The following is a 7,969-nucleotide window of genomic DNA, read 5'->3' as shown; positions in this document are numbered from 1 at the left end:
GTTTGCAGTTTTGTGTTCTTTATTTCAGTGTTCCTAGCTGCATCACGCAAGGTCAGTTTTGAGCTCTGTGTTTGAATTTTAGAGGTTTACATACAGCTGTGGCTTCCATTCAGAATTTAAAAAAAATAAAAAATAAAAGAAAGAAAATTCCTCAGGCCTTAATTTTTAAAGAGAATCAAGACTGCTGATAGTGAAACTTCTAGAAACGGAGCACACTTTCGTATCCTCATTTTCAGGGATGTTTTTTGTTCCTTTTTTCTTATGCATAACAAAATAACCTGAGAGTAATATATCGTACTACTTCTTCCCTTAGCATGTTTTCCCCCTGCCCCCTTTTCCTTTACTTCTAATGCTTTCAGTAACAATTTCAGGTTATATTGAAGCTAAAACTGAATGCAAATATAACCATATCAACAGACTTTGACAGAAAAGGATAGAAGATCGCAATTTTATGTAAAACATAGTTTTCATTAGATTTGTGCATATATTGAAATACAAGAGGATTGCTGTATTAAAGTTTAAGAAATTCTATTATAACTGGACTGACATAGAAAAGTCCTCAAAAGAGAAGTGAAGAAGTTTTTCCAGACGGATTTTTTTTTTCATGGATAATACTGTTGTTATTTTTCCCCAATCCAGACACTTTATTCCAAAATCTAGGATCCTACCTCATGCTGCTGGAGCAAAGCAGATGAGGGAGCTACTTCTGCCGTAAATAAAATCTGCTTTTACTTGCAAGGAGCACAGAGCACATGTGCAATGTATTTTTGAAACGTGCTAAGGAAACATGCTGCTGCTAATGAATAAACAAGAAAACAGCCTGGTTAAGCCTGGCCTATCTAATACGAATAAACAACATGTAAGACTTGGCCAGGTAAAGGTAGATTTAGATTTAATTTTTTTCCTCAGCATTTTGTGGAGTCCTGCATTTGGGACTTTTGTTTGAGGGGAGTTTCCGCTTAGGCTCAAAGTACTAGCAGACGCTGGACGCGGTTTCCACTTCTCGCTTGTTTTCTGTATCCTGCTTGATTTTTAAATTTTTTTCTTCCTTTCCAGTTGTAGGGGGTGTGCAATAAAGTGCTGCTGGTCTGTTTACTCGTGCCATAATTTGATTGTGTCTCTTGCTGTGGACACGTTGTTTCTTCTCCTGTGCACCACCTGTGACAGATGGGGGATTTTTATTCTTTTTTTCGAACTACCCCTCCACAGAGCTGCAAGGCCCCCAGTCGGCCTTCAGCTGTGCTCCTGGCCGGTTAGGATCATCTGGTGAGGCGAAACTAGTAAAAAGATAAGTGAGGCTGGATTGAGATGAGGAGAAGGAAGCTGAGCAGTTTGGGAAATTGGGAGTCTGTTCCTCTCACTCTCGGAGCAAAGAAGGTAGGAGAGAGCCAGGCCCACAGTGCTGGAGGCATGAAGGAGGCAGAGGCCTGTGGAGAGATGCACCAGCAACGTCCGAAAGCTGTCTGTGCTCTTAAAGTAAGTGACCCCTGAATTATCTGCGGCCGGGGTTGGGGGGGAGTGATGAGTGGGTTGGTGGTATAATTTACTGATAGGTTTAGGAGATACCAGGTCACTTGTGACCTGGATGGGCCCTAGTCCAGAGCCTGTTACGTGGGTAATGCTCGGCCATCTGTTCCTGGCCATGCAGTCAGGCGTGCTTTGTCTAGGTCTGTGTGGAATCTTTGCAGAGCAGCCCTGTTGTATCTGAACTGGAACACCTCTTAAATTCTATCTCTGCAGCCCCTAGTGCTGTGGAGATGCAATGGCATCAAGTTTAGCTGCAGCATAGCTGTCTTGTACAAAGGAAGATATATTGGCAAGTGCATTCTGTCAGTGTAACCCCTTGCTTTTATATGTGTAAACCTGAGGTTTTTTCCCCTCTTGCTTCCCCTGTTAGCTGTCATTTCCTTGCCTATTTTCAGTCAATCATCCCAGTCATGTTTCTCGTGGGCGGCAGGGGTGTTAAGCGTGCGGCCGTGGCGGACAGGAGGTGCTTGTGCTTGTACTGTGCGATGGTGGTCTCAAAATGGCGGTCGCGGGGGGCAGAGGGGACTTGCTTCAGTAAACTTTTCAGAGCTGTCAGCATGCAGCAAAACAGAAAAAAAAAAAAAAAAAACCAAAAAAAAAAAACCAATGAAACAACCCAGCTGATACCTTCTGGCACTCATGGCAGAGCAGCAGGTGTGGAGAGGAGGCAGCATTTGGGAGTACGAAAGACTTGGGAAGATGGAGGAAGACTGAAAAATAGTAGTGATGGTCAAGGTAGCAGCAGTTTGAGAGAAACTCTTGTCTCTTACAGTCCTAAAAAGTTAGCCGTTGCTCCACGGGTGTCACTGTATATCCAGCTAGATACCCTGGCAATATGGTGTGATTTTTGCATTGAATAAAATTAGTATTTTGAAATTATCGTATGAAAACAGTGAATACTTAACTGCTGGCCTTCAGTATTTTAAATCAAAATAATTATCCTTTAAAGTCTGAGGAGAGCATTAAATTAAAATACCCCTGGTATTTCCCGAATCTTATTTTTCAAGGTTTCTATATACCTCCGTGTATGTATACATATGCACACAAGTATATGCATAGAGAGCAATGTGACACTGCCAGCTGCAAGCAGGTTTTGCATAGAGCAGCTGAAATATACGTTTGCTGGCAGCAGAGGGAGCTATTGAAGCTTTTATTGATCATTCAAAAACCTTTTGCAGTGTGTCAATGTACAAAAAATCCAATTTAAATTTAATTTAATTGAAGATCTGAGGTGCCTCACTGTTTCTCTGCAATAGCGTTTTGCTGTCCTGGGGGTGAGTGGCCAGGTCTCCTGTGCCCCAGCAAAGGAAAGGGTGAGGTGGGCACAAAGGCAGCCGCCTGGAAGTAGCTGCTGCAGTTATTAAAAGGAACAATGTAAACTTCTCCCTAAGCCAAATTTTTAATCAAAGCAATGAGGAAGAACAGGATCTGTGTGGCGTATGTCAAAACAATAGTGGTGTGCGTCGGCTGGTAATTAATGCTCACACATGACTCTGGAAAAGTAATTCCCAGTCAGGGTGTATTATGTGTGTTATTTTGTAGGGCTTTTGATAATTCATCTTGATTTTGATTAATGTTGAATCTTTAGTACATTTCTTTTTTGCAGATGTTAACTGGATGAGTTTCGTATGCAAGTCTGCATAAACAGGAGATTCATCATTAACAATAACCAAAATCAGACAGCAGCATTGTTCTGGCAAAGTATGCTGTATACTTATTAGACTAACCCCTGTGTTGCTTTTATCTACCAAACTGAAATTTGTGGGGTTAAAAAATCTGTAATATTTCCTCAGTTGTGGAGGTGGGTTCTGGAGAAAATTGTACCGCTTTTGGCCACAGCGAAGTCTCTTAATATACCACATGTTGTATTGGCAATGGGGAAATTTGCATGGGTCTTACTTTTTTCTGAAGATTATATGGAAAACTTAATCTGATGAATGTCCCTAAATTCATTTGGTACCGTCTTGCTCCTGGAAGATGTTCTCAAATAAGAACTAAAGAAAAGTAAAGCTGTATTTAGACACCAACCATTAGATGTGAGATGGAAACAACTTAGGTTATTCATTCTTGGCCAGATCCCTACAGTTTGTCCTCAGATACTTAAACAGTATTTTAATCTTGTTCATGCATTCATTTTGCTCTGTAGTTATCTTGCCTTTGTCACTTACCTTCCTTTCCTTTTGCATAAATCTAGTTAAGTTACTTGCTATCACCTGGTACAGCTCCAAGTTTTAAGAGCAGGGGGATACCATGTGTGAACACAAATGATTGAAAATCTGGCCATGCTTGAGGTTGAAGTGAATAGCTGAGGGTGTTGCCTTTCTCCTTTCTGCTTCTGCACCCTCATAAAAATCAAGGTAATCTCTAGCTCAGAGTAAATAGAAGAGAGCTTAACGAGCAAGCAAATTAAACTGTAGTCCTCATGTGACATGGTTTTATTGTGGGGTTGGTTCAGTACTTAAGTCCTCTGCAACCTGACACAATATTGGGATGCTGTATTTCCTGAAAGATTTGGCTTTTTTGTGTTTTGCTACGGAAGAAAATGTTTTTCAGTTGGTAATGTACAGTAATTGAATTATGAAGTACAGCAAAAACTTGTTAAATCCTTTTTAATCTATAATAATTTCAATCACATTTCAGAGCAGGGGATCCCCATAGTAACCTCCATAGTTTTGTTCATGATGATTGTGAGATGACTGCTTGGGATCTGTACTTCAGCAATTGGGTTAAAACCAAAATCAAGACAGCCATTGTCTGTCCTGCTTCATTTAGAGAATCCTGTTCTCCGAATTAAGTTGTTCAAGGAAATGTTGCTTTTCTCTGACTAAAGGAGAAAGAGGTGGTGACCGGGGGAGTAAGTCTGTTTAATAAAGTTGTGTTGTGAAGTTGGATTAAGCCATGTTAACAAACTTGAAAATTATTTAACAAAAATTTTAAAGCAGTGTTAAGGCATTTAATTGTTATAATCCATTTCAATTTCTTATAGAACCCAGGATGAACACTTAGTTTCTTCCAGAATATCAACAGGTTGCTGTTTGACACAGAAAAATTCCCAAAGCAGGCGGGACAGAGTTTGTAGAAGTGGTCAGTCAGTAGTAGTATCAGTTGTAGGTGCAGGCAGTATTTCCTGTTTTCTGTTTATCCAACTAGTTCAGTTCAAGGATTGCCTGATCTAAAGTTTAGAAAATGAGTGTGAAGGTTCAAACTGAAGGGAAGTTTAAAAACAAACCTCCCTGAGATGCGAAGTGAAATTGTTAATGGAGAGGGGAGTCCTGAGACTGAGGTCTCTTGCTGTTTATGTGAACGCATGAAACTTGGAAAGCCTGGCCAGGGAAGGAGCTGAGGAGTTTCTGGTTTGATTTCATGATTGTAGGAAAATAAATTGCCTTTACCAAGGGCAGTTCATGTTAAAGATCAATGAAAAAGTCTTACTTAATCTGCTTCTAACAATTACTCTTAAACATTGTATGATATAGGTGTTATAAAACCTGGAAGGACACAATGTCTGCAAAAATTCTGTTGATAAAATTTCCTTTAAAAATAAATTAGCTTTTAATGTAGAACGACGTTGATAAATTTACTTGTGTATTCAGCCTGTTAAAGAAGTTCGAATACGTTTAATTTTGAAGTGATGTTCTTGCATGATTTAGATGGATTCCATCTACATGGAAGGAGAGATGTCACAATTCAAGATAAATAATCTATTGAGATTCATTGTTTCAGTGTAATTAAGCTATACGATATAGGCATTTGAATAAACGTATCAAATACCATAAAAACAGGCCTTAATAAATGTTGAGATATTCTATGCTCATTTAGAAAAATGTGATACATCAGCAAGAATTAATCTTTTGGAAAATTAAATCACATTTAGGAAATTGAAACTACAAATACAGCGTAAGGTCAAGATTTTTTTTTTTAAGGCAGTATTTCTTGTTTCATGATTTAAATGATAAAAATCAGTATTTCTAGATTACTTTAAAGCAATCAAATCTGAAGTGTCTTTTAAAAAATAGACTTTCTATTTCTAGATTTTAATTTTTAATGGGAAGTCTCCATAGCAACACTTGCCTAGCCAATTGCCTTTGTTCTTTAAAAGGGAAAAAAAATAATCTGTGTGGAATTTATCTATTTCCAGGTTCCTGCTTTCTTGTTAGGGTTTTGTTTGCTGAACTGAAGAATTCTACAGTATCAAATTCCAGGTTCTTCTGTTGCTCTGTAAACAAACTTCCCCCATAACATTTTTATCTAGGAAATAATTAACTTCCTTGAGTAGGGTGGACTGGGCTGTCTTCTGCTCGTGTTGTCATATCTGGAATCACTGCAGCAAGCTGATATTTTTTTCATAATCCAGTGGTGACCCACTGCTAAATGAGAAGTTGCTAAGCTTCCCCTTGGTCGATGACTCTTTGCTTACAAACAGAAAGACTATAATTTCCCTTTAAACCGTATTACTAGCTTTGGAGAATAACAAGTAAAACGTGAGCTTCCAAGATGCAAAATTTTCATAGAAATACCCACTCTTATAATAGTTTTCCATGCTGTTGCCTGTTCTTTGTTGTTACACTCACCTATAAAGTAGCACATCAAATACAGAAACAAAAATAGATATTGGCCAACGAGGTCCCTCATTAAGTCCTTTTGTATCAAGGGAAAACTGAAACATTTAAGCTCAACTTCATAAGCGAGCCCTCTGAATATAGGAAACATATAATCATTTAGACCCTTGGGATCATTGAGTCCAACCATCAACTCAACTCTACAAAGTTCTCCCTTACACCATATCCCTTAACACCACATCTAAATGAGTCTTAAACACATCCAGGGATGGTGACTCCACCACCTCCCTGGGCAGCCTATTCCAGTGTCTGACCACTCTTTCTGTGAAGAATTTTTTCCTAGTGTCCAGCCTAAACCTACCCTGCTGCAGCTTGAAGCCATTCCCTCTTGTTCTATTGCTAATTACCTGTGAGAAGAGACCAGCACCAACCTCTCTACAATGGCCTTTCAAGTAGTTGTAGAGAGCGATGAGGTCTCCCCTCAGCCTCCTCTTCCTCAAACTAAACAGTCCCAGCTCCTTCAATTGCTCCTCATAAGATTTATTCTCCAGGCCCTTCACCAGCTTCGTTGCCCTCCTCTGCACTCGCTCCAGCACCTCGATATCTCTCTCATATTGAGGTGCCCAAAACCGGACACAATACTCAAGGTGTGGCCTCACCAGTGCTGAGTACAGGGGGACAATCACCTCCCTCCTTCTGCTGGTCACACTATTTCTAATACAAGCCAGGATGCCATTGGCCCTCTTGGCCACCTGGGCACACTGCTGGCTCATGTTCAGCTGTTTGTCAATTAGAACCCCCAGGTCCTTTTCTGCCAGGCAGCTCTCCAGCCACACTGCCCCAAGCCTGTAGTGATGCATCAATTGATCGGTATCTGAAGTTGTGGTGTTTGTGGTAAGAGGAGGAGGTCTATAAAAACCTGTGTAGTTTTTGAGAGAAGTCTTAAAATATGCAGTTTACTCTGGATTCCAGTAACATTTTTTGTCTGTGACTTTCTCTGTTTTCTCAAGTTATCAAATTTTATTCTCACAATTGTCTGAGCAAAATGGATTGTTCAAGTTAGCAATGTTTGTGTTTCTTTACATCAACATCTGAGGGAACTGAAGAAGATTTGGTTCTCATGTAATTACTTAAAAGCTGATTTTTATGGAGGAAAAAGTGTGTGGTATTTACTATTTCTGAAATTATTCTCATTTCACATTTATTGTGTGAAGTGTACTGCAGTCTGAGCAATGGATAAGAATTCCCAGCAGCTGTGGCATGGTAGAACTGAAGGGAAATAAACACATATAAGTATAAAAACCATATACATTTAAAAAACAACAAAAAAACCCCCACAACAACCACAAAAAAACCCAAAACAAAACAGAAAGCCAAACCTCCACAGGGCCCTTTTAGATAGCAGATAAGAGAAGTATGAAGGTTGAATAAACCTCATAGGTTTATTTTATGGAAGATTTCCATATCCTCTGTATCCTCCAGGTTTGGCTGGAGGCAAAGCCTGACTTTTTTGTTTGTTTGTTTGTTTTTGTTTAAGAGAAGCATTGACCAGTACTTTCTGATGCAGTGAAAGTACGTGCTTTACACTGTTTTTTGCCTTTCTTACCTTTAAGGCAATCACAGAATGGTTTAGGTTGGAAGGGACCTTAAAAATCATCTAGTTCCAACCCCCCTGCCATGGGCAGGGACACCTCCCACTAGACCAGGCTGCTCAAAGCCCCATCCAGCCTGGCCTTGATGAAAACTTGGGCCAGAAGAGATGTGATGTTTGTGGCCCAGCTGGTCTCTTGCAGAGGATTTAAGTCCAGCGGTCCACAACTGTGGGCAGTTGCCCCTCAAAGAGATGCCTGGTTTGGAGCGTCCAGGGCACTGGTGGGCTTTGA

This window comes from Larus michahellis, chromosome 5 (genome assembly GCF_964199755.1).
Source record: "Larus michahellis chromosome 5, bLarMic1.1, whole genome shotgun sequence".
NCBI lineage: Eukaryota > Metazoa > Chordata > Aves > Charadriiformes > Laridae > Larus > Larus michahellis.
The sequence above is the reverse complement of the archived record's forward strand: the minus strand, read 5'-3'. Positions refer to the sequence as shown.